The sequence below is a fragment of the Grampus griseus genome, assembly GCF_964374135.1.
Source record: "Grampus griseus genome assembly, chromosome: X".
Classification (NCBI taxonomy): Eukaryota; Metazoa; Chordata; class Mammalia; order Artiodactyla; family Delphinidae; genus Grampus; species Grampus griseus.
In genome coordinates this window covers 35,938,183-35,963,823 of record NC_138999.1, presented here as the reverse complement: position 1 = coordinate 35,963,823, position 25,641 = coordinate 35,938,183, and the positions used below count along the sequence as shown (strand labels likewise).

Here is a 25,641-nt window from a genome sequence, read left to right as displayed (position 1 = left end):
GAAATACGCCAAGACACATATTAATCAAACTGTCAAAAATTAAATACAAAGAAAACATATTAAAAGCAGCAAGGGAAAAACAACAAATAACACACAAGGGAATCCCCATAAGGTTAACAGCTGATCTTTCAGCAGAAACTCTGCAAGCCAGAAGGGAGTGGCAGGACATATTGAAAGTGTTGAAGGAGAAAAACCTGCAACCAAGATTACTCTACCCAGCAAGGATCTCATTCAGATTTGATGGAGAAATTAAAACCTTTAGAGACAAGCAAAAGCTGAGAGAGTTCAGCACCACCAAACCAGCTCTACAACAACTGCTAAAGGAACTTCTCTAGGCAAGAAACACAAAAGAAGGAAAAGACCTACAATAACGAACCCAAAACAATTTAGAAAATGGGAATAGGAACACACATATCGATAATTACCTTAAATGTAAATGGACTAAATGCTCCCACCAAAAGACACAGATTGGCTGAATGGATACAAAAACAAGACCCATATATTTGCTGTCTACAAGAGACCCGTATGCTAACACATATATATGGAATTTAAGAAAAAAAAAAATGTCATGAAAAACCTAGGGGTGAAACAGGAATAAAGACACAGACTTACTAGAGAATGGACTTGAGGCTATGGGGAGGGGGAAGGGTAAACGGTGACAAAGCAATAAAGAGGCATGGACATGTATACACTAAAAAAAAAAAAAAAAAAAAAAAGTGAAAGCTATATGAAGTTACTGAAAATGAAAACATTAAAAACTTTGAATGTGGTATTATAGGGACTTCCCTGGTGACACAGTGGTTAAGAAACCGCTTGCCAAAGCAGGGGACACACGTTCGAGCCCTGGTCCGGGAAGATCCCACATGCTGTGGAGCAACTAAGCCCCTCACAACGAAAAGTAGCTCCCACTCACCAACGCAACTAGAGAAAGCCGCAACTAGAGAAAGCCGCAACTAGAGAAAGCCGGCGCAGCAACGAAGACTGGAGGGAGGGAGGGAGGGAGGGAGGGAAAGGAAATAAACTGTTTTTTTTAAAATGTGGTATACAAAATATAAAACTAAAACATTCTAATTCAATTATGGCACCCCCCTTAGTATATTGAGACACTACTAAAAAAAAAAAAGAGGCCAGACGTCAGCAGTATTTTTGACAGATCACAAATGAAATGAGAAGCAGAAGTGCTAAAGGCAAGGGAACCTCGTTTTTAAAATGGGAGAGCTGCACGCTAAGGTCCCTTTAGCTATGTTTTATGAAAAAGCAGTTAATGTCTACGTGCTGTTGGCAACTGCAAGGCAAAAGAAGGCCGAATTAATAACAAGGGGAAAATACTAACAGAACTCATTTACTCAGACATTATACAAGGTAGTGGTTAATAAGAGTACAGAATGAAGATAAACTGCCTCAGTCTGAATTCCTGTTCTGCCACTTACTAGGTGTCCAAGCTGGACAAGTTCCTTAACATCTATATCTTGTTTTCCTTAAATATAAAATGAGGAAAATAGCAGCTACCTTTTCAAGACTGCTGTAAGAACATAAAGAATTTATGCATATATAATATATATAGGCACTGAGTATTAGCTATTGCTACGAGAGGTTTACAAAGTAGAATACAAGAATATCTAAGAACTAAATTAAAAACCTATAATTTACAACACAGAAGGGCAATGTGAGCACCAAGGAAAAACATCTAAATTAAACTGGAATATATTAAAATATTTAAGATGAAATCCTGCCTGGGATTTGCTTTAAAACGGAGGGGGTACATAAAAAGAAAAGCCATGAATTGAAGCCAGTTGATGGGAGTTTATCTACATCTATGTATGTTTGATTTTTCCTTAATAAAAAGTTTGGGAAGGTGGGAAAATAAATTAGTTGAGAGTAGAGAATATCTACAAAAGCTTCTTAGAAGAACGATATCTGAGCTGCATCTTACAGAATAAAGATGAGTAGTACGCCAAGTAAATGTGTGTAGGGATGGAGCAAAAAAGGCACAAGAAACAGTATGGAATAGCCTAATGCAGTCAATGTGACAGTAGTTCAAAATAACAGAAGACCAGCACCAATTACCAAGTAAGGTTGATGGTATGCATAACTGGGTGGCATCCATAACCTTGGTTCTCCCACCTCTGGTATTGTAATTATTTTTTGGGGGGGAGGGGGGTGCCGCACTGCATGTGGGATCTTAGACCTTAGTTCCCTGACCAGGGACTGAACCCGTGTCCCCTGGAGTGGAAGCAAGGAGTCTTAACCACTGGACCTCCAGGGAAGTCCCTAAGTGTAAAATTTTAACAAAGAAAATTTGGCCTAGGGGCTTCCCTGGTGGTGCAATGGTTGAGAATCTGCCTGCCAATGCAGGGGACACGGGTTTGAGCCCTGGTCCGGGAAGATCCCACATGTCGCGGAGCAACTGGGCCCGTGTGCCACAACTACTGAGCCTGTGCTCTAGAGCCTTCGAACCACAACTACTGAAGCCCGTGTGCCTAGAGCCCGTGCTCCACAACAAGAGAGGCCACTGCAATGAGAGGCCTGCGCACCACAACGAAGAGTAACCCCCCGTGGGCCGCAGCTAGAGAAAGCCCACGCGCAGCAACAAAGACCCAATGCAGCTAAAAATAAATAAATTTATACATACATATTAAAAAAATTGGCCTATACAAAAAGTTCACTGGTGGTAAAACATATGCAATCTTATTTAAACAAATCAGATATTCTTAAGGGTGTTCAATAGTTATCTCTATCCTTGCCCATCCCTTAAAGCATGTTTATATAGGTGAAATCTGGTTAAATAATTAAAGGTAGGGTAAAAAAAAAATCTATGCAAACCTGTTTATCTTGGTGACATTATAGAATACCGATTCTGCACCAGACCCTGAAGAGATAGAACAGTAAACAACACTGTTTCTGCCCTTAAGGAATTCACCTGTCTAGCCCCCTCACTACCAAAGGAACAGAATAGCAAGTATATTCTTTAAAATGTATTTCATAACCGTGAATTTCACACAAAAAAGAATGATAGCTAAGCTTAGAGACATTTGTTGGGATACATAAAAAAAGTCCTGGAGAGTGGAACGAATGTAGAATGGAATAAACTTCCTGGTTTATATCTTTTTTTTTTTTGGTGGTATGCGGGCCTCTCACTGTCGTGGCCTCTCCCGTTGCGGAGCACAGGCTCCGGACGCGCAGGCTCAGCGGCCGTGGCTCACGGGCCCAGCCACTCCCGGGTCCCCTGCATCGGCAGGCGGACTCTCAACCACTGCGCCACCAGGGAAGCCCTGGTTTATATCTTTTTTGATAATGAACGTGTTACTTTTTTTTTTTTTACCTTTTGACCCACTTCACCCATTTCTCCCACTCCACCCCCTACCTCTGTCAATCACCAATCTGTTCTCTGTATCTATGAGCTTGGGTTGGTTTGTTTAAGATTCCACATACAAGAGAGATCATATTTGTCTTTATGTCTATGAAGTCCATCCATGTTGTCGCAAATGGCAAAATTTCATTCTTTTTCATGGCCGAGTAACATATACACACGTACCACAATCTCTTTATCCATTCATCTATCAATGGACACTTAGGTTGTTTTGGCTATTGTAAGTAATACTGCAATGAACATGGGCGTGCATATGTCTTTTCAAGTTAGTGTTTTCCCTTTCTTAGGACAAACACCAGAAGTGGAATTGATAGATCATACCAGTTTCTTTCTTTCTTTTTAAAAATTTATTTATTTTATTTATTTATTTTTGGCTGCGTTGGGTCTTCGTTGCTGCGTGTGGGCTTTCTCTAGTTGTGGCAAGCAGGCGCTACTCTTCGTTGTAGCGTGCAGGCTTCTCATTTCAGTGGCTTTTCTAGTTGCAGAGCATGGGCTCTAGGCACGCAGGCTTCAGTAGATGCGGCACGTGGACCCAGTAGTTGTGGCTTGCAGACTCTAGAGCGCAGGCTCAGTAGTTGTGGCACACGGGCTTAGTTGCTCCGCGGCATGTGGGATCTTCCCAGACCTGGGCTCAAACCCGTGTCCCCTGCATTGGCAGGCGGATTCTTAACCACTGTGCCATCAGGGAAGCCCTATAGCTTCTATTTTTAATTTGAGGAACCTCCATACTGCTTTCCACAGTGGCTGCACCAATTTACATCCCAGCAACACTGCACAAAGGTTCCCTTTTCTCCATACCCTCACCAACACTTGTTATATCTTGTCTTCTTGGTTTATTTCTAAAGGCCATATTTTAATTTGAAGTATTGAATCTCTCAAGTGCAAAGATCTTTCCAGATGTATTCACCAATAAGCATATGATAAGGTTCTAACGGCATTAAACACAGGTAAATGGTTATTTAAGCCACAATTAAATATTCCTAAATCTCCACCCAAATGGCTAAACTTAAAAGGACCGACAATACTAAATGCTGCTAAGGAACAATGACATCAACTACAGGGCTGATAGGATTCTAAACTAATATAACCAACTACTCTGTGGGAAATCTGTTTGGCAGCATCTACTAAAGCTAAACACACATATACCCTATAACCCAGCAATTTCACTTCTGGGTGTATACCAAAGAGACCATCAAAAGACACATACTGGACCTCCCTGGAGGTCCAGTGGTTAAGACTCCAAGCTTCCAACGCAGGAGGCACAGGTTTGAACCCTGGTCAGGGAACTAAGATCCCGCATGCCACACAGTGCGGCCAAAAATATAGTAATAATTAAAAAGAAGAGGGTTTCCCTGGTGGTGCAGTGGTCAAGAGTCTGCCTGCCGATGCAGCGGACACGGGTTCGTGCCCCGGTCCGGGAGGATCCCACATGCTGCGGAGCGGCTGGGCCCGTGAGCCATGGCCGCTGAGCCTGTGCATCTGGAGCCTGTGCTCCGCAACGGGAGAGGCCACAACAGTGAGAGGCCCGCGTACCGCAAAAAAAAAGAAGACACATACTAAAACAATCATGGCAACACTTTATAATTAGTGAAAACACTGTAAACAATCTGAATGTCCACCAACAGTAGCATGTATAGACAAATAATGGTATATTTCAAATAATGACATCCTAATGAAAAAGAAGAAATTAATCAATCATCTGTTGGGCAAAATAGCCAGAAGAAGAGTGCATATTGTATTATTCTGTTTATATGAAATTCAAAACCAGGCATGACTAATTCATTGAAAGATATGGGTCAAAATACTGGGGGGCAGGGGGTTGGAGGAGTAGACGCATAAGGGAGTCTTCTAGGATTCTGGAAATGTTCTATATGTTGATCTGAATGATAGTTATACAGATATATACATTTATAAAATTTTATCAAGTCACACACTTAAGATTTGTGGACTTAAACTGTATGCAAGTTATATCTCAATTAAAAACCAAAACTGGGGACTTCCCTGGTGATCCAGTGGTTAAAGACTCTGTGCTGCCAGTGCAGGGGGTACAGGTTCGAACTAAGTCGGGAAACTAAGATCCCGCATTCAGTACGGCCCAGCAAAAAAAAAAAAAAAAAAAAGTGAAACTGTATAGTAGGTAAGCCACTCAAAAGATAATGTCAAACTTCCCTTGGGAGTCTGAGGCACTGGTTCTCAAAGTGTGGTCCATTAAGACCCTTTCAGCAGATCCCAGAGATTATGTTTTCATAATAATAAGACATTATTTGCCATTTTCACTGTCATTCTCTCTCAGGTATACAGTGGAGTTCTTCCAGAGGCTACATGATGTATTATATCACAACAGACTGAAGGAAGGAGACAGAGAATCCACCTGTTTTTCATTAGGTCAGATAAAAGATATTTGCAAGAATGTAAAACAATGTCACTCTTCTCACTAACTTTTGTTTTGGAAGTTATTTTTCATAAAAGTATTATTTACATTAACTTGCAATGAGTTTTATTTTTAAATACACACATAAAAATTTTAAATGTCTGTTTTAGTTTCTAATATAGTAATATATATCAATGGATAGAACCCCACGTTAACAAAAGCTCTTTGAGGTCCTCAATAATTATAAAGAAGTCCTGAGACCAGTAAGTTTAAGAATGACTGGCCTACTGATACACAATAAAAATGATAGGCTTCTTTTGCTACTTCTCTTACAGTGATGAAAAACAAGGTTATCAACGTTTTCTCTGAAACCGTCTGTGCCAGACAAAAATCACTGCTACTCTATTTATCCGCATACTTTCATTCTCAATTCAGAAAAAAACAACCTCCCCTAAATTTTATTCCCCCTGCAGGCCACATCACTTTTTAACAGCAGTACGTTCTTAAAGCTTAATCTAGACTTCAGATGAAAACTTAACCAAACTTTAAGCTGCTCTGCCAGCCAAGAAATTTTACCCCTGGCTACCAAGTCTGTAGTCCCTAAATTCACACTACAAGCTGTTGGGCAAACACAATTAACCCACAGGATACTAAATAAAATAAAGCCCTATACACACACACACACACACACACACACACGAAAAACAAGGGAAACATTCAAATTACATTATCCCTCCCTTTACCTGTCAATCCAATACTAACTCCTAAGCCTATGAACCCTTTTTTAAAACCTTTCCTATGTTCCTTTACTTGAAAATGTCTCTTCTCTACACTCCAGTTTTTTCCACATCTTTAGGGATAAAGAGAAAATTTACTAACTTTAAAAGAAAAAAAAGGTACCTTAAGTCGTCTCTCATCCAACACCTTGGTTTTACAGGTAACTAATAACCTTTTGGGTCCTCACTGTTAAGTGACTTCACAGAGGGCAGGATTCTAAAACTAAAACACAGCCCTTCTGATTCCAAATTCAGTACACTTCCACTGACTATGTTATTTTCACTTCAAATATGAGCAGTTTTTTAAAACAAACAAAAAAACCCTCCAAAATAGAAGCCAATGGGATTACTGCAACTATTTAAACAATAACTTTATTCATCTATTTTTGTGTGTCAGTCTATTTCAAAAGCTGTAAAATATCACCTATACAAACCATGGCGAGCCTACAGTTGACACTCAACTGGATGCCAGATTGTAGTCCCCTACATGTTGGGGGAGGGGGGTGGTTAAAAAAAAAAGGCATGTGCTTTGATAATCCACTGTTTAAGTAGTGGAGCCACATTGGGAAAACAGTCATTCTATAACCCAGATTCCTTTCTCCTGATGACCTTTCAATAGATCTCAACAGACAGAAGCTCTCGGTGGGGAGAAAGAGTTGAAGGGGAAGATAATAAAGGTGTCTAGCTTTTTAGTTAAGTATAACATTCAGTGACAGAGAAGCCGAAGTCAAATTAGCAGCACCATCCTCATACAAGTGGAGTCCCAGGTACCTCATTCCTTTACTCCATTCCCTAAACCATTCTCTTATCTTTCAGCGAAACCCTTACAAATACTGTCTCAATTCCCTTGCTACCCAACTTTCCAACATGTCCACCATGATGCCATCAGAATTATCTTTCAGAAATAAACAACAGATCTAATTATCTCTACCTTTCACTTAAACTTGAAGGCCCATCTCATTACCCCCAAAACAAAAGTGCCCTAACGTGGCACTAAGGTCGTCCCTTGTGCTCTAGTCTTACTCAAATTACCTTTCTAGTGTCATATCCCCAAATCCCCCTCCCCTCCCAATATCTCCAGTATTTCTTCTACATTCTACTACCAGCTTTTCTGTAAAAACATTACACTTTCACACTTCCATTCCTCCATTTCAAGTAGTGGTGCTCAAATACTGCCCCCAGGGCACATTTGGCAATGTCTGGAGATACTTTTAGCTGTCACAGCTGAGGGGGTGGTATACTACAGGCATTACGTGGGTAGAGATGAGGGAGAACAGGAGAGCACCCCTACAACAAAGAATTATCTGGTCCAAGCTATCAACAGTGTTGAGGTTAAAAACCCTGATCTCAAGTTGCTTTCCCTGCCCAGAAGTCTCTGCTCTAATTCACAGGGCCACCAAAATAGTGCACCTTTGAAAACCAACAAACCTCACTCAACACCAAACTAGAATGATTTTTGTTTTTCTCTTATTTATTTCGGCCTGCCTTGGGTCTTCGTTGCTGCGTGCGGGCTTTCTCTAGTTGCGGCGAGCGGGGGCTACTCTTCGTTGCGGTGCGCGGGCTTCTCACTGCGGTGGCTTCTCTTGTTGCGGAGCACGGGCTCTAGGCGCGCGGGCTTCAGTAGTTGCAGCACGTGGGCTCAGTAGCTGTGGCACATGGGCTTAGTTGCTCTGCAGCATGTGTGATCTTCCCGGACCAGGGCTCAAACCCGTGTCCCCTGCACTGGCAGGCGGATTCTTAACCACTGAGCCACCAGGGAAGTCCCTCTTCATCTCTTTTACCATTCTATTTTCCACACCACTATTTAGTACAGCACTTATCACACTATATAGTCTGGCCCAACAGACGTTAGAGCCTAGGAGGTAAGGATTTATCTTTATATCCCCTTGTGCCAGAATACTATAAAATGAGTTCAATTCAATCGTTATAAGATAGCAGTCACCCAGTCCAAATCCTTCATTTTACAATTTCATCTAGGTTAAATAATTTGCTCACTAACTGGCAGTAGTTACAATCATAACCCAAGCCCTTTGACCGAGATTAGAGCTCTTTACTACCAACCACACTTTCTCAATCAGGCTGAGAGAGGTTCTGACCACCTACAAAGGACAGTTCAGATTTAGACACTATCAACTGAGCCTCAGGAAACTTCTCAGAGCCACCTTCCCAGAGGCTGTTTTTGAAGAAACATAAAGAAACAAAAAAAGTGGAATGCTAAGGGGCTTCCCTGGTGGCGCAGTGGTTAAGAATCCACCTGCCAGTGCAGGGGACACGAGTTTCGAACCCTGGTCCGGGAAGATCCCTCATGCCACGGAGCAACTAAGCCTATGCGCCACAACTACCGAGCCTGCACTCTAGAGCCCGCAAGCCGCAACTACTGAGCCCGCGTGCCGCAATTACTGAAGCCCGCGTGCCCAGAGCCCATGCTCTGCAATGAGAAGCCACCGCAATGAGGAGCCCGTGCACCGCAACGAAGAGTAGCGCCTGCTCACCGCAACCAGAGAAAAGCCCGCACGCAGCAACGAAGACACAACGCAGCCAAATAAATAAATCAATTAAAAAATAAAAAGTGGAATGCCAAAAGAAAAGCATGGGGGGGGGTGGTACATGCTACCAGAGTTCGGAGAAAATGACGACCACTTCCAACTGGAGAGAATCAGGAAACAGTTCATGAAGATGGCTAGGTGGCTAGCCACAAAAGGGAGACGGAGTTCCAAGAGTAAAGCCACGGGAATAGGAAAGACTGGAGCATCCACATCAACTATGGATAATTTGATTACATGAGAGAACAAGAAATAACCTCAGAAAAGTAAACCAGAATTACATCAAAATGACCTAGTCTGGGTAGAGCCGACATGGTAAGAGTTTTCAGCAGTATTTGGGAAGAGAGCAGGAAGAGAAATGGAGGTACTCGAAGAACCTGATTTTTGTGGTTGTGTAGATGAACAGAAGCCAAAGAATCCTTCCATTAGTCTCCTTTCACTGATGTGATTCTTCTTCCCATGATGCACTGAGGATAACTAAGGTAATCCTCAAGTAGGAGTAATTTGAGATAGCTGACATATGGCTCAGATAATGACATCCGTTATGAGACAAGAAATACACCTACAAGCACTCCATTAGGCTTCTCCAACCCTCAGTCTAGATCCACAATCCCTCTCACCCTAGTTCAGCATGCTCCAAGTCAAAAACTCTCTCAAGAATTTTGGATAACTATATTGTACACTCGATACTGATACTGCATATCAACTATAGTCAATAAAAAAAGAATGTTGGGTAACTAATTGCTATCTATGTACGATGAACACAGTAAACAGATATATACAGACAGATTAAATATAAGTAAATGAGACTTTCTGTAGTCATTTCCACAAGAGTCTAGGCAAACACTGTACATAGGCAGTACCCTCCTTTCATATATAACACATTCCTGAAAATGTGATAGAAGACAAATATTTCAAAGCCAAACGATAGATTCACATGTTTCTAGGGGTTTTTCCAACTCTCAGAGTCAGAGTGAAGGAAAGTATTGTAAAATCCCTAATTACACCTCACCTTTCACATACAAGCTTTATTACATACTCGCCATACTTAATTTCCTGTTTCGTTCTAATTATTTCACTCACCACTGAACAAAGTCAACCAACATAACCAATGAGCACAACCTAACCCTGTTAGGTTAAAGATTCATATCCCCAACCAGTCCCGTCTCAAAGATATTAGGTTTGAGCTCCCCAGCTGATGCACTTTTGTTTTCCCACTCACTTATAAAAGGGCAAAATACAACTGAACTTACAAATCAACACACAAGACAGTGCTGTACAAATACAGCAAAACTGCTGAAACAGAACAGTTCTCAGGCAGGCAATACCACCCTGCAATAAAAAGACACTTGCTTCATCAGCTAATGGACAGAAGTCTGAACTTGACTTAAAGAAGTCAAGTGTATGGGCTTCCCTGGTGGCACAGTGGTTGAGAGTCCGCCTGCCGATGCAGGGGACACGGGTTCGTGCCCTGGTCCGGGAAGATCCCACATGCCGCGGAGCAGCTGGGCCCATGAGCCATGGCCGCTGAGCCTGCGCAACCGGAGCCTGTGCTCCGCAACGGGAGAGGCCACAACGGTGAGAGGCCCGCGTACCACACACACACGCACACAAAAAGTTAAGTGTATTAAGTGTATTTATAGCATATTAAAGTATTGATTATACAAAAGTCAAATATATCACAGCTGAGGACTAACATGTTTCAAGTGGAAAAGGTACAGAAATAAGAATCAGAGCTCAAAGTTCTTGTTAAGAAATCCTTCCTCTTTATATAGACACAATTATAATATACAACTCTTACCTCCTTTCCCAGTCCACAGAACGTTTTTTGGGGGGTGGGGTGGGGAGGATTAGACTGGAACCACGACTCACAACAGTGAAAATAAAGATTACTGAGAAAATGAGATAGCTAAGAAAAAACAAAAACACAAAAACATTAATTCAAAAAAGTCTGTGGCCGGGAATTCCCTGGTGGTCCGGTGGTTAAGAATCCGTCTTCCAATTCAGGGGACGTGGGTTTGATCCCTGGTCGGGGAACATGTTTGATCCCACATGCCGCGGGGCAACTAAGCCCGCACACCACAACTAGAGAGAAGCCCTCTTGCCGCAATGAAGACTCGACGCAGCCAAATAAATGAATTAATTAATTAAAACAAGAAAAGTCTGGGGCCTTTTAGTATATATGTGAACCATCCTTAAACCTCAATAGCCACCAAAGAAGAAAAGCAACAAATGCATAAAATGAAACAGGCCAAAGAACAGTTAAATTATACTCTCGATGTTACTGCCACTGGCAAAGAACAGGAAGCCCCTTTGGAGATTGAAGAAACAAAGCAACAGAAGTGGGAAAGCATAGGAAGTGTATGGAGAATCCTGAGTCAAGTGAATGGAGAACAGGGGAAAAGAAAATTTTAAACGGTGGGAAAGTCGGAAAGTTATATTAAAAACAACTTCATGATGAGATTTTTGAGCAGTATTTACCAAAACAGTATCTAAAAAAGGAACAGCGGAGTGAGGAAGGACCCCAAAACGGTGTCTTTAGGCAGGATGAACAAATGGCACACTCTGAAGTCCTGAAGCAGAAGTGGAGGCAGAGGACATGAGGAAACATGACTTAGTAAACTGATTAACTGATAAGAACCTTTGATCTAACACACATCCAACATCGGTTACTTCTACATGATGGAATTATTAGAGGTGGGGTTTGTGTGTTTTGCTCTTTGCTTTTATTCCCTTATGCTACCCAAACTTTTTCTTAATCGAACAGATTACAATAATCTCATAATCAGACAGAAGTTATAAAGAAAAAGTATATATCATCTTTAGAAAGCTTTCTATCAAATAATAAATTGGTTTAAGTATTTAATGAAATAGTTTGATAATGCCTCTTTCCAATTTAGCTTTCCTTTAACATGAGTATCAAACACCACTGCACTGCTTTCCAAATGGTGCTCTTTGTCCCCAGACTCTAGCTCTAAAGGGTTTGTGGAAATTAATTTTTAAACTCCTTCTAACCAGTACGTATGACAGGGACAATTGTGTTTTGCTCACCTTGTGTATCCCTGTTACCTGGTACAATACCTAGCACGTAACAGGCATTTAACAAGTAATTGTTGAATTTAAAACAAAGTACAAAATAAAGATTCAAGAAAAATTAAACAAAGTGATCAGCCTGATAAAAAATAGGATATGCTGGATTTCGTCTCTAAACCAGTAATTCTCCAAGGGTAGTTCCATGCTTGGGAGCTTGTTAGAAATGCACATTCTTGGGCCCCATTCCATACTTAATGAATCAAACTGGGGGCAAGAGCCAGCAATCTGTTTTAACAAGCCCTCCAGGTTTGAGAACCACTGCTCTAAACCAGGGCTGCCAAACTATGGTCACAGATTAAATCTAGCCTCCTGTTTTTGTACAGCCCACAAAATTGAGAATGGATTTCACACAGCGTCACTTACAATCAACTTGATGACAGGGAATATGAACTTTAAACCCCAAATAGGCAAAATACTGTATTACTGGCCTCCCCCGCCATTCTCTTCTTCTCATTAGACCTAAATTACAATTAATTGTACTCAACTATCATTATATTTTGAATTTCATCAATGAAAAATTTACCTAACAGCCTCGATTTTGCCTCTTAAGAACGCAAAGCCTAAAGCCTATAATATTTACAATCTGGCCCTGTACAAGAAAAGTTTGCTGATCCCTGCTCTGAACCCTGACAGTGTTATCAAGGAGAGCAACCAAATCTTTCTACACTACCTTGATCAGGAATACTCTGTTAGGCAGAACATGGGTCTAACACCATATAATTTCCCTGTCCAAGTTAATCGAGTAGACTTATGTAGAAGTTCTAAGTAACCAGCTAAGAAAAAAGACCAGAAAAGAGAGATGTAACCAACAACCTAAACTTACAACTCTCAGTAACCACCAAAGTCAGTAGGAAGGAAATGAACACAATAGGACAGGAAAAAGAGGTTTCTCCTACTCCTTTTTCTCTTCCTAAATTTTCTTCTTCCCACTTCACAGGTAGGTAGCTGAAGATGGGATCCAAGACTTACCAGCTCAAAACTGTCCCAAGGAAAATAATTCCTTCGATAACGGTTGGCCAATATGGGTCTAAACTGTTCAAACCATACATGATTGATCAGTTACAGAAAGGATAAACAGAAAGGGGCTATAATATTATGATACAAGCCGTTATAGATATTAGAAATCGAACATTCCCCCACATTTTGCCTTTGAGGCTAAGTTATTGTTTACAATGTTATCGTGGGGTTTTTTTTGTTGTTGTTTTGGCCGCACCGCATGGCATGTGGGATCTTAGCTACGTGACCAGGGATGGAACCCATGCCCCCTGCAGTGTAAGCGTGGAGTCTTAGCCACTGGACCGCCAAGGAAGTCCCAATAAACAATGTTATTCTATGCGCTCTGTACTACATAAAGGTAAAGGACAGAATCCCTGACCTTATTTATCCATTATTAGGAAGAGATTTAAGTGTGAATTATATGAGTGACTACCAAGGTCATGGAATTCAAAGAATTTAATAATTAACGTGATTTGTTAGATACAGAAATAGCTTCACACAGAAGGTAGTCTATGTACACTATCTTAGTGAAGTTACTTCACCTCGTTGAGCCATGTTCCTCATCTGAAAAACAAGGAGTTTGACTAGATCTAAGATTCCTTCCAGGACTGCTCATCATAAAAGGATTATTAGGTCAAGTTAAGTGACTCCAAGTAATAAAGAGAATTAGAAAAAAAAAAACCAAAAGACATAGAGAAATCATACAAGAAAATGATGAACTGAACGTCCAACAAATAATTATTGAATGTCTATGTGCCAGGCACTTTCTAGGTGCTAGGGATATGTCAGTGATTTAGGATCTTGAGTCTGACCAGATGGATGCCACCAACCTAAAAGAATCTGGAGAACAAATTTAATCAAAGCATCTGAACAAAATAAGTAAAACAAACAGAAAAACACACAAGCAGTGCAGAGATAACTGACATAATCAATACAGAAAAGGAATGGCAGGAGAAACAGGTGACACCAGAGTATGTAGTTACTGGCCCAAAATTAAAAGCATCGTTAAGTATGGCTATTTCTAAAGCCAATACTAAAAGAATCCATTTCTACTGTACTTGACATTTGGGCTCACTAGAGAAGGCTGGCGTTCATAGGAAATTCTATTTAACTTATTTTAAAAAGATGAAAGGTAAAAGGAAAGTTCCATCAGCTTATACCAAAACTAGTATATTTCTTATAACAACTTAATTCAGTCCCCTTCTATGAAGCACAATAAGGAATGACAAAATTAGAGCTAGGAAGGACTTTATAGAGACCAGCTAGTCCAATGGCCCTCACTTCATATAACGTAAGCTTCTAGACAACAGTAACCTCTAGGACAGTGCCTGGCACAGGGTAGATACCCAATAAATATTTGATGAAAAGGAAACTAATGCCTTAACAGATATTAATAATGTTAGTATTAGAGCTGGAACCCTAACTCTAAGATGCTCAGTAAGAGATAATAAATAAATGTATGTGTGTATAAACTCAGAATCTCAGATCTCTTTTTCTAAAATAAATTGCCAAAAAATAACCTAGCTGCTCATCAGAATATTTTTTTTTAATTAAATGCCCAGTTCCCACCCCAAACCTACTCAATTATAATCTCCCCAGAGTAAGACCTAAGCAAATACATTTTGAAAAAGCTGCACAGGTGATTCTGATACACAGCTGAACTAGAAAATTACTGTTAGACAGTGACTGAAAATAGAATTAGAAACCCACTTGCTATCAAATGCATGTAGAGTGTGAGAGCGTACTGAAGCCCAAAAGGTTAGCACAGGCACACTGAAGAATAAATTTAAGTGAGATATCTCGTCTTAATAGTATGCCTTTTCACACCGTATTCCTTAAAAGCATGTTACATTGATCATTACTTTCCACTCAACAGTAATAACTGAATGGTAAATTCAAACTCCAATATACATAAATATCAGGCATTTCATGACTTCTTTTTTCCTTATGACAGACTTTATAACATAGAAAATAGGACAGTGATCATTAATTTAACAGAAAGATCTCTGACAAATCTTGTGCCACATTAAGAATGCTCATAGATTCTACATTAGCAACCCCCCAATATAGAATTTAGCACAACAGACCAAGGAAATTAAGAGAAACAAACACCAAATAAAGATGTTATTACTATTTCATTCATTCCATAAAATTACCAACCAATATTGCAAAAATGCAAAATAAAACCTTTCATTTTGAAAACTTTTTGTGAAAATTACACTGATTTTAAACTAAACTAAATAAAACTCAGAATTCTCAAATTGAGATAATAAAAATTCACATGATACTAAATGTTCACTTATGGGATATGATTTAAATAGATCACTGGGAGAGAAATGCCTAGATTTTGCATCTTTTAGGAATGTTAAGTTGCCTGACATTATTTTAGTCATAAACAGACCCACCAATTAAACTATCAACCTGAACATGTTGGGAGACATATGGAAGGGGAAGAACCTGTTTGCTGCGAAGTTTTAGCATCTCCCTTGGTCAATCAAGGTATTTCCCAAATTGCAGACTATTACATTTTTATTAAAATTTTAATCTAAAGCCTCTCTGGTACAGGAAACAAAGCAAAAGTCCTCATTTTTAAAAAAAAATAGTAATCAGTGTCATTTCACTAACATGGCAGAGCAGTCGAAGCACCACTGGTTGAACCTGACAGACCTTAGTCCTTTATCTGTTTAATGGAAATAATATGATCCACATACAGTGGAGTGTTTAACATAGTGCTGGCACATAATTAAGTCACCAAATGACAATTGTAGTGATAACGGAAAACAGTTGAAGAAAAAAACCATCTTATTTATCCACTGGAAAGTTCAACAAGAACATGCTAACAGCAATAACAATAGTTTTCAACCCTGACTGCATGAGAATCACCCATAATCCTTTTATTTTTTAAATTAAAAAAAAATCTTTATTGGAGTATAATTGCTTTACAGTGTTGTGTTTTCTGCTGTATAACAAAGTGAAGCAGCTATATGTATACATATGTCCCCATATCCCCTCCTTCTTGCATCTCCCTCCCACCCTCCCTATCCCACCCCTCTAGGGGGTCACAAATCACCGAGCTGATCTCCCTGTGCTATGCAGCTGCTTCCCACTAGCTATCTATTTTTACATTTGGTAGTGTATATATGTCCATGCTACTCTCTTACTTCGTCCCAGCTTACCCTTCCCCCTCCCCGTGTCCTCAAATCCACTCTCTACATCTGCGTCTTTGTTCCTGTCCTGCCTCTAGGTTCGTCAGAGCCATTTTTTTTTAGATTCATATATATGTGTTAGCATACGGTATTTGCTTTTCTCTTTCTGACTTACTTCACTCTGTATGACAGACTCTAGGTCCATCCACCTCACTTCAAGTAACTCACTTCGTTTCTTTTTATGGCTGAGTAATATTCCATTGTATGTATGTGCCACATCTTCTTTGTCCATTCATCTGTCAGTGGACACTTAGGTTGCTTCCATGTCCTGGCTACTGTAAAGAGTGCTGCAATGAACACTGTGGTACATAACTCTCATAATCCTTTTAAAATACACCGCTGCCCAGGGCCCATACCAGACCAATTAATAAGTCTCCAGGAATGGGACGCAGGCATCAGTATATACTTTTTTAACCCCCACCCCCGCCCAGTGATTCTAACATGCAGGCAGGGTTGAGGTCCAACACATTAACCCTTTCGCAAGTATTAATGTTAGACTCCATGTTAAAATTAGAAAAGAATTTAACAATAAATACGATACCTTTCAAAGATACAGATCCTCAAAGAACTAACTAAAACCCTGTTATCCAATTTTTTGGGAAAAAAATTTCAAGATTCAGAAAACGTACCACCAATAGGGGAAATATAACCTGATTTAAACACAGTTTGGTTCAATATTAAAATTCTGAAACTTAAGTACAAAAACAATGTTTTAAAATTGACCTTATGAAACAAAAAATAAGCTAAAAGAATGCTTGCTGTGTCCAACTAATCAAGAACTTGATGACTAGCAAATTCACGAGAAACATCCATTTTCAAAAACTAAGCAGCGTTATTAATATCATATCAGAAAAATTATCTTTCAGGAGATATTCATAAAATCTCTCATCCTCTTGAGATGTCAGAAAATTTATTTCAAGAGTCTGGAAGAAAAAAGATCCAAAGTAAATCCTACTGAAGCATTCCACTGATAAAACAAGGAGACTATGAAACACCAAAAGATTCCAATAATTTGGTGAAAGGTAAAATCTGCCCTTCAAAGCTACTTTCTAAGGAATTTAGATTCTCACATGTACGGTTCTTGGTGTTATTTAATCCCTCCAGAAATTTTCCTTCTCAGAAACTACCAAGGTCAGCAAATAAAAGGAAGAAAAGGCATGAGAACATTAAAATAACACGTCAAGAATTGCAAATTAAGTGTTCATGCAAAAAATATTCAAAAAAGGCAGAAAAAATACATATAGTTCAAAAGTCTTATTTTTTAAATGAGAGAAAACAAAACATAACATGCTATCAGAAACATTTCGAGTTTGCCCTTGGTACACCAATCTCAAATATTTCTGGTTTTCACTCAAATCCAAACACTGTTACAAGTATGACAAAGCACATGGGTTATAAAATTGAGAAAACAAATGTTGACATCTCTGTGTATTTAACACGTAAATCTTTCAGAACTAGGAAGGCATTTGCTGAAACCAAAATGGCAGCCCACTGAATCAGTAGACCAATGAGATCTAAAAGAGTTTGTAGTCTCTATTTTTAAGTTCAAGTATACGGATTAAAAAAGCCAAGCTAGTCACGGTTAACGAATCCTTACCATATAACCACTAAGAATAGAGAATGAGCTCCAAGAGAGGTTAACTATCTGCTGAAAAGCTTCCTAATCTAAAAAACCCCGAATTCTTCCTCAGAAGTTAAGGTTTACAAACGTTATATAGACTTAGACTCATGGGTTTCCATGAAACTCATGGGTTTCATGGGGACTCATGGCTACAAATATATTTCCCTCCCCTCAAAATAAAGCATAAAAATTTAACCTAGAACTCGCTCAGTTAAATTCAAAGACTGTCTGTAGAAATTACACACACCTGTAAACTGTACGATGCAAAATCCAATTAACGTTATAACTATGGACTTTGCAAAAAAAATAACAAGCTTAATTTAAGCAGCTTCAGTTGAAGATCTTAAAAGTCACTGTGTAAGTTCCAGTCGCCCCAAAAATCCATACAAATATTGCAAAACACGTATACACCTGCTCCATAACTCTTTAACTTAATATTTCACAATGAATGAAAAATAAACCGTTTCTCAAACCCGAAGCGTCACATCACAAGAATCTGAAGGCTTTATCATTAACAAACTCGTACATACTAATATTCTTTGCAGAAACAGTTAAAAATAGAAAGGTGGTCGGTCCAAGCTCGCTTGGAAGCGATTTCTGCCTCAAAACATCTTTCGCGGCTTTGGCCCTCCGTAAATAAGAGAGGGCGAAGGAAGCGAAGGAGGCCGATAACCCGGAACCCGGCTCCGGCTCCCAGACCACAGGGCCCAGGAGAAGCTGCGGGTTATCGCAGGAGGGCGGGGGGAGGCGGACAAGTCGTCGGGCCCGATAGCCAGGCGTAGCCGAGGCCTAGCTCTACGGCTCCAAATCACTCCACCTCAGTAATGGCGTTTGGTGTCAAGTAGAACGAGACCGGGAAGGAAACCGGCCGCGAGCCCGCCGAGCGCCGGGCTGCAAACCCCGGGACCTGGGGGCGACGAGCCCCCGGCGCCGACCCGGCCCCGGACTGCGGATGCGGGGGCTGCACGCCGCGCCCGGAGACTCCATCCTCCGACGCGGCCCCAGACAGGACGGGAAGGGGGAGGAGGAGGAGGGACGGAGCCGTCAGCCATTTTCCCTTACAGTCCAAAACACACAGACACGCTCCCGGGACGCCGGCTGGGCATGGAACGGAGCCCCGCGGCCCGCCCCGCGCCGCGCGCGCCCGCCCCGCCCGGGGCCCAGGCGGGAGAGCCGGGAAGCCCCCAGCCCGGCCCGCGGCCGCCGCGGGAGGAACCGCGCGTACGCACACCCCCCTCGCCCTCTTCCCTCCCCTCGATCCAGCTGTTGGCCCCGGAAAAGCGCGTAGTCCCGGCGTGGCTAGCTACCCACCGCACGACACAGGCGTCTTCTCTTCAGAAGCAGGACACACAGAAGCGGCAGCAAGGCTCAGTCCCGGGACAAGGCCGACCGTGGGTGCATCCCAGGCCCAAGGGTGACGGGCGACAAAGTGTGTCGAGAGGCTGCAGGCGTAGGGACCAGGGGGCTGCACAGCGACGCCGGAATTCGCTGCTCGCCGCGCCCGCCCTGCAGCAGCGGTGGCCGCGGCCGCCTCCTCCTCCTCCTCAGCCGGCGGCGGCCCTCTTCCCCCTTCTCGCCTCGGGCTGGGGCTCTCTCTGAGCGCAGACGGGCTCCGGGCGGTGCGTTTCTCCTGCGTCACCTCCTCCTGCTCCTCCTCCCGCAGTGGCGGCTTCACCTTCCACTGGTCGCCGCCTCTGTCCCCGCTCCGGGCCTGGTCGCTTTGCGGCGGCTTGCTCCTCGCTCCCGGCGCCGAGCAAAGCACCGGGCGCTGAGGCGGCCGCCTCCCGCGAGGCCTGCGAGCTGAACGGGGAGGGGCTCCGCGCGGCAGAGGCCCGGACGGGCCGGGTGCAGGGAGGTTGCGGCTCCGGCGACGGCGGAGACTAGCTTCCGCAGCCGCGGCTGCCCGTCCTCCTCAATATGGCGGATCCGGCAAACCAAAAAAAAAAAAAAAAAAAAAAACAAAACCGCTCGGCCAGTGGCAGCGGCGGTAGCGGTAGCAGCAGCAGTGGCGGCGGTGGAGGCAGCAGCGAGACGGCGCAGACTCCCACCAGCCCCAGCACCGCCCAACGCCCTGAGGTTCCCCGCCCCCGTCGAGCCCCGCCCCGCACGAAGCCCGCCCGCTCTAGGCCCGCCCCGCACCAGGCCCGCCCCTCAGCCCTCCTCCTCCTTCTCCTCCACCCCACCCCCCTTCTCCCTCACCTGCTCCTTATGCTCCCTCTGGTCCCCCTCCACCCGGGGCCGTCTTCCGCCAGGGAGGAGTGGCGCGTGCGTCCGGGAAAGCCGGGCCAGGCGTGAGACGCTTGGAATTCGGGGAGCTGGGGTGGGGGAAGGGACGAAAATGCGGAAAAGATTTTTCAAGCAGTACTGTTTCTTTCGGCCGGCCCCTCCAGGGTCGCACTACGGCCAGGAACTGTGTTTCATACCCCTCGCCTCTGGAGCAATGTGAGGGCAGAGGCGGCACCAGGGCGGGCAGAAGTGGGGGAGGGGAGGCCCGAAAGGATCTGGCATACCACGCCGGGGAAGGAGCTGGGAGGTCGGGATTGGCAGGTTGCGTGGCCAAGATAGAGTTAATCGCGCGAGCCACAGTCGCGTCGCTCAGAGTTTGACTTGGACCGCCTGTTTTTGTTCCATTGTGTTCCGGCGCCCCGCCGCCGAGTGCCCGGATGATGACGTCACCAGCCTCCCCTTTTTCCGGGATTGTGGGGGGAGGGGTATCGGATCTCGATGCCACGCGCTGGGCGGTCGCACCCGCGGTGGCTGGGGGTCCCGGCGGCAGAGCTGACCCTCGTTACGTGTGCTGTGAGCCGGCCAGGCCCATGGGGCGGGTACCTTGGTGTGTGGGGGGGCAACGGTGCGAGGTGCCGAGGGCCGGCCACCTGCTCCTCGCCGATAGGGAGAAGGTGTGGCTCTCTCCTGCGGCGGGAGGGGGGAGTTGGGAGTGGGGGACCTTCTCCCTCTCCAAAGAAGCAGGTGCTCTGAGAAATTCATTCACGTGATTCTGCAGCACCCGTACCTGAAAGCACTTGGGTTCCTTCACAGCCTGTGACCGACCACCCTTTGGCCGTAAGAGCCTTAAAACACAGCAGCAAAGAAAAAATCATAAGGTGCCACTGATGGCATAGCCACTAGGCAGTACTAAATGTACCAAGATTAGCCTCTTTTTGCCAAATCATTAACACAATACAGTGTTAGAACCGGAAGGGCTTTATGAACCCATGACATCCATTATGTCATGGACTATTTTCTACATGTTTATATTCCAACGTGAAGCCTATCAAGCTAATCTCAAATAAATGGAGTGCAAGGAACAATACAATCTCGGCTGCCCAAATGAAGAGAAAAGAAATGCAACTCCTAATTTAAGCACGGATATCCTTTTGACATAAAAATGCTTGTGGACACCAAATTGCATGCAAAATCATAGCAAAACCCTATAAAACATTTTGTGTGGAACAGAGTTGGATTTAGTTACGCTATAATTATGTTACTTTGTAGTACAAAGTTGTTAAAATGGAATCCAAACTAGGGTAACACTGGGAGAGCACAATGATACCAGTATCTTAAATTTTGAAACCACTTCCCTATATAGTAGTAGACTATACAAAGTTTTCACCATAAAAATCACCTAATAAGGTGTCCAAGACACAATTCATAGGCCTAATAATTCACACCACATTTTATCTTGTTTTTGTAATTATTTCCATGAATGGCTTGTCTTCTCCACTAGCTTATGAGCTCCTAAAGAGTAGACTACCATCCATGTACACTGTAAGTTTGCTAAGTGCATGGTTGTTTTATTTAATCCTCAGAACCTGCCCGGTGAGATAGCCAGAACATATATTACTATCACTGAGTCTAGATAACAGAAAGGGTAAATGATTTGCCCATGGTCACCAGACAGGATTGGTAAATGTTGAACATAGGTCTTTAAACCCTATCAAAAATGCACCTTTAAAAGGATGTCCCCTCTCACCAATTGTATTCAAGATTGTACTTGTGGCTCACATGAGGGAAAGAAAAAGAACTATAAGGCATTCAGGTAAGAAAGGAACGATTAAACTCCTTCTATTTGCAGATGACATGATCTTGTATATAGAAAATCCTGGGGAATCCAGTATAAAAAACTATTAGAGCTAATAAATGAGTTTAGCAAGGTTGCAGGATATAAGGTCAATATGTTAAAAATCAATTATATTTTTATGTACCAGCAATAAACAATCTGAAAATGAAATTAAGAAAACAATTCTACTTCCAATAGCATCAAAAAGAATAAAATACTAATGAATGAATTTAAGTGAAGGACAAGATCTGTATACTGAATACTACAAAACATCATTGAAAGAAATTAAAGACCAAAATAAATGGAAAAACAGCCCATGTTCAAGGATTAGAAGACTTAATGTTGTTAAGATAGGAGTACTCTCCAAATATATCTTCAGTCAGCCCAATCCCTACCAAAATCCCAGCTGGCTTTTTAGCAATAAGCACATGAAAAAATGATTTACATCACTAGTCATTAGGGAAATGCAAATCAAAACCACGATGAGATGCCACTTCACACCCATTAGGATGGCTATTATCAAAAAATGGAAGGGGCTTCCCTAGTGGCGCAGTGGTTGAGAGCCCGCCTGCCGATGCAGGGGACACGGGTTTGTGCTCCCGTCTGGGAAGATCCTGCTTGCCGCGGAGCGGCTGGGCCCGTGAGCCATGGCCGCTGAGCCTGCAAGTCCGGAGCCTGTGCTCCGCAACGGGAGAGGCCACAACAGTGAGAGGCTCACGTACCGCAAAAAAAAAAAAGGAAAATAACAAGTGTTGGCAAGGATGTGGAGAAATTGGAACTCTTGTACACTGCTGGTGGTGAATGTAAAATGATGCAGCCACTGTGGAAAAGTTTGGCAGTTCCTCAAAGAACTAAACTTAAAATCATCATATGACCCAGCAATTCCACTCCAAAGTATATACCCACAAGAATTGAAAGCAGGGACTCAAACAGATACTTGTTCACCCACATTCTTAGCAGCATTGTTCACAATAGCCAAAATGTGGAAACAATCCAAATGTTCATCAACAGATGAGTGGAAAAACAAAATGTGGTATAAACATACAATGGACTCTTAGACTTAAAAAGGAATGAAATTCCGATACCTGCTACAACATGGATGGACCTTGAAAACATTATGCTAAGTGAAAGAAGCCAGACATAAAAGGTCACATATCGTATGATTCCACTTAATGAGGTACCTATAATAAACATTCATAGAGACAACAGGTAGGATAGAGGTTACCAGGGTTGGGGGGAGGAGAGAATGAAGAGTAATTGTTTAACAGGTACACTGTTTGTTTGGGGTGATGAAAAATTCTGGAAATGGAAAGTGGTGGTGGTTGCACAGCATTGTGAATGTACTTTAAGCCAATGAATGGTACACTGTAAAATTTCACGTTATATATATTTTACTACAATTTATTTTTACAGTGGGAAAAAATCAGTTTCATATGCTTTAGCCTATAAGCTATAACCCCACCAGTAGTTCTAGGGGGACTTAGTCTATCAAGTCAAGCTCACCAGCAACTCATTCCTTCCTATGCTCTGTGGAGCTACCCAGAGTGCACCGTGGCTCCCAGGGTGGGTGTGGCCTACAGGACTGCCCACTTTTGACACCTTCCACTCAGTTAATGGGATAGGAGATGAACAGTTCTAAGTTTAAAGAATAGGTTCAATGTCACAGTGCAGCTCCTCAAAATCCATATAGTCCAGGCCTTCCTTCTTATGTCTTTTGTTTTGGTTTCTCTTTTCTAACACCTGTTCTTTAGCTTTAAAACTAATTTTTTACTTCCTGGTTCTGACTCGGTAGAGCAAAGCCTTATTATATTACATTTCCTCATAAAATTTCCCAATGCACTCTTATTTTTCCCCCCAGAAAAGCTTGAAAGTATATTCATTTTTTACGAGTACACTTACCTTAAAAAATAGACAGAATTTCCTGGATAAGTTGTTATTATTTAATACTTTCAGGGCTACACATTTCAAAGTTCTGAAGACAAGTGTTAAATGCTTCATACCTGCAGAGACGTCTTCTGGGTTAATGGCTAAGCTAATATAAAAGAGGAGGGAGCTTTGATAATATGTCCCCTAGAGAAGGCTTTGTGGCTTGAATGGAATGAGGAAAGTCCACAATGACTATTTTTAACATAAAAATATGAGAACTAAGAATCTGAGGAGATGGTCCCATTTCATCTTCCTTCATGACAACAGGCAGAGGATGTAGCTAGGGAGAACAAGGTACAACATAAAAGATCTCAGCTGATAACATGCTAGTGCTCAAGGATATTCAATTGAATTTTAGACACCAGTGCCTAGAACAGACATGCTTAAAAATAGCCTGTCCATCCTGCTCTGAGAGGATCTCTCTGAAATGGACTTATTCCCAGCTAACGACTTGGACACAGTCCAGGGTGTTATTTCACTTATTTTACTCCAGAGCTTTTCGATCTCTTGGGTTTTATTTAAATTTTGAAGCGTTCTATTTCATATATTTTATGTAAACCACCACAGTGCAAAATAATCTGATCCTTTTAATTTGTTTTTACTAGCACAGTCTTGCTTATTTCATCTAGACCAAAGAAGTACATATTTTCCCTGTTGGAGAGTAACAACCATGCCTCTGGAGAAGACAGGTGAATTGCTTTAGAGTGACTTAGGGCTGCTAATTATGCCTCACTCCTGCCCTTATGCTAGCTCTAATAAACTCAGAGCTCCTTAACAGTGGTATAGCTCAGCTCTGTCCACGTGTCTGTCCAGAAGATTCCAAATTTTCCAAGTCTTACTTAGCTAAAATATATGATTTAAATATGGACCTGCAAAGTCAGCCTGATTTTCTCAACCATTTTCACAATCAAAACTGCACTGCAGTCACCCAGCTCAACCATTTGGTAATTCAAGTCAGACAGCAAGTTAAATTCTCACTACATGCAGCCTGGTGAAGCTTCAGCTCCAGTCTTGCCTTCTGCCTTAGCACACCTTCCAAATCTCTCAGCCAGCCTGGAAGTTTTGTAAAAAGGCAAATTTTCAACCAACTCTTCCTTTTCCTTGTGTTTCTTCAAAGTCTACTCTAGTTTGGAAATATTATTGCTTATCCCAGAAAAAAGTCAACACTGTTAAGCTCTAAGGCTCTGATCACCAATTTCAACATGTATGGGGGTCGGGGGGAGGGTCTTTCCCCACATCACCAACTAACAGTTCTCCGACACCAACTGGGTGTCCTACCATTCAACCCAATTCTGACACTATCCATCCAGAGACAGCATCAGATCCCACAGGTTAAGGGCTCAGTCCCACAAGACTGCCCTCCACCTCAGATGCCAATTGCAAGTCCAGGTTGTCACCTGTGCTTCTTCTGACCAACCAGCTACAGACTGGAGGTTCCAACGACCCCCTCCTTGGGTTACAGGTTAAGGGCTCAGTCCTACAAGACTGTCTCCTCTCCCCACTTCAGAAGCCAATCAACAAATCCAGAATGTCACCTGTGCTTCTGAGGTAATGGCTATAAATCACAGAGGTTCCCACAACACCCTCCTTGGGTTTGATTAATTTGCTAGAGCAGCTCACAGAACTCAGAGAAACATTTTACTTATTATATCACTGGTTTATTATAAAAGCACAAAACT

At 42.4% G+C, this 25,641-nt stretch overlaps 1 protein-coding gene across 2 annotated transcripts in view; it reads right to left on the bottom strand.

Moving 5' to 3' along the window:
* The window catches only part of USP9X (ubiquitin specific peptidase 9 X-linked), a 126,190-nt gene extending 106,289 nt beyond the window's left edge, over positions 1-19,901 (bottom strand). For both annotated transcript variants that reach the window (XM_082680998.1, XM_082680999.1), the window contains exon 1: positions 19,288-19,901. The gene's annotated coding sequence lies outside the window, so the exon portion shown is untranslated. The remainder of the gene's footprint in view (positions 1-19,287) is intronic.
* Between the last annotated feature and the right edge of the window lie 5,740 nt (positions 19,902-25,641).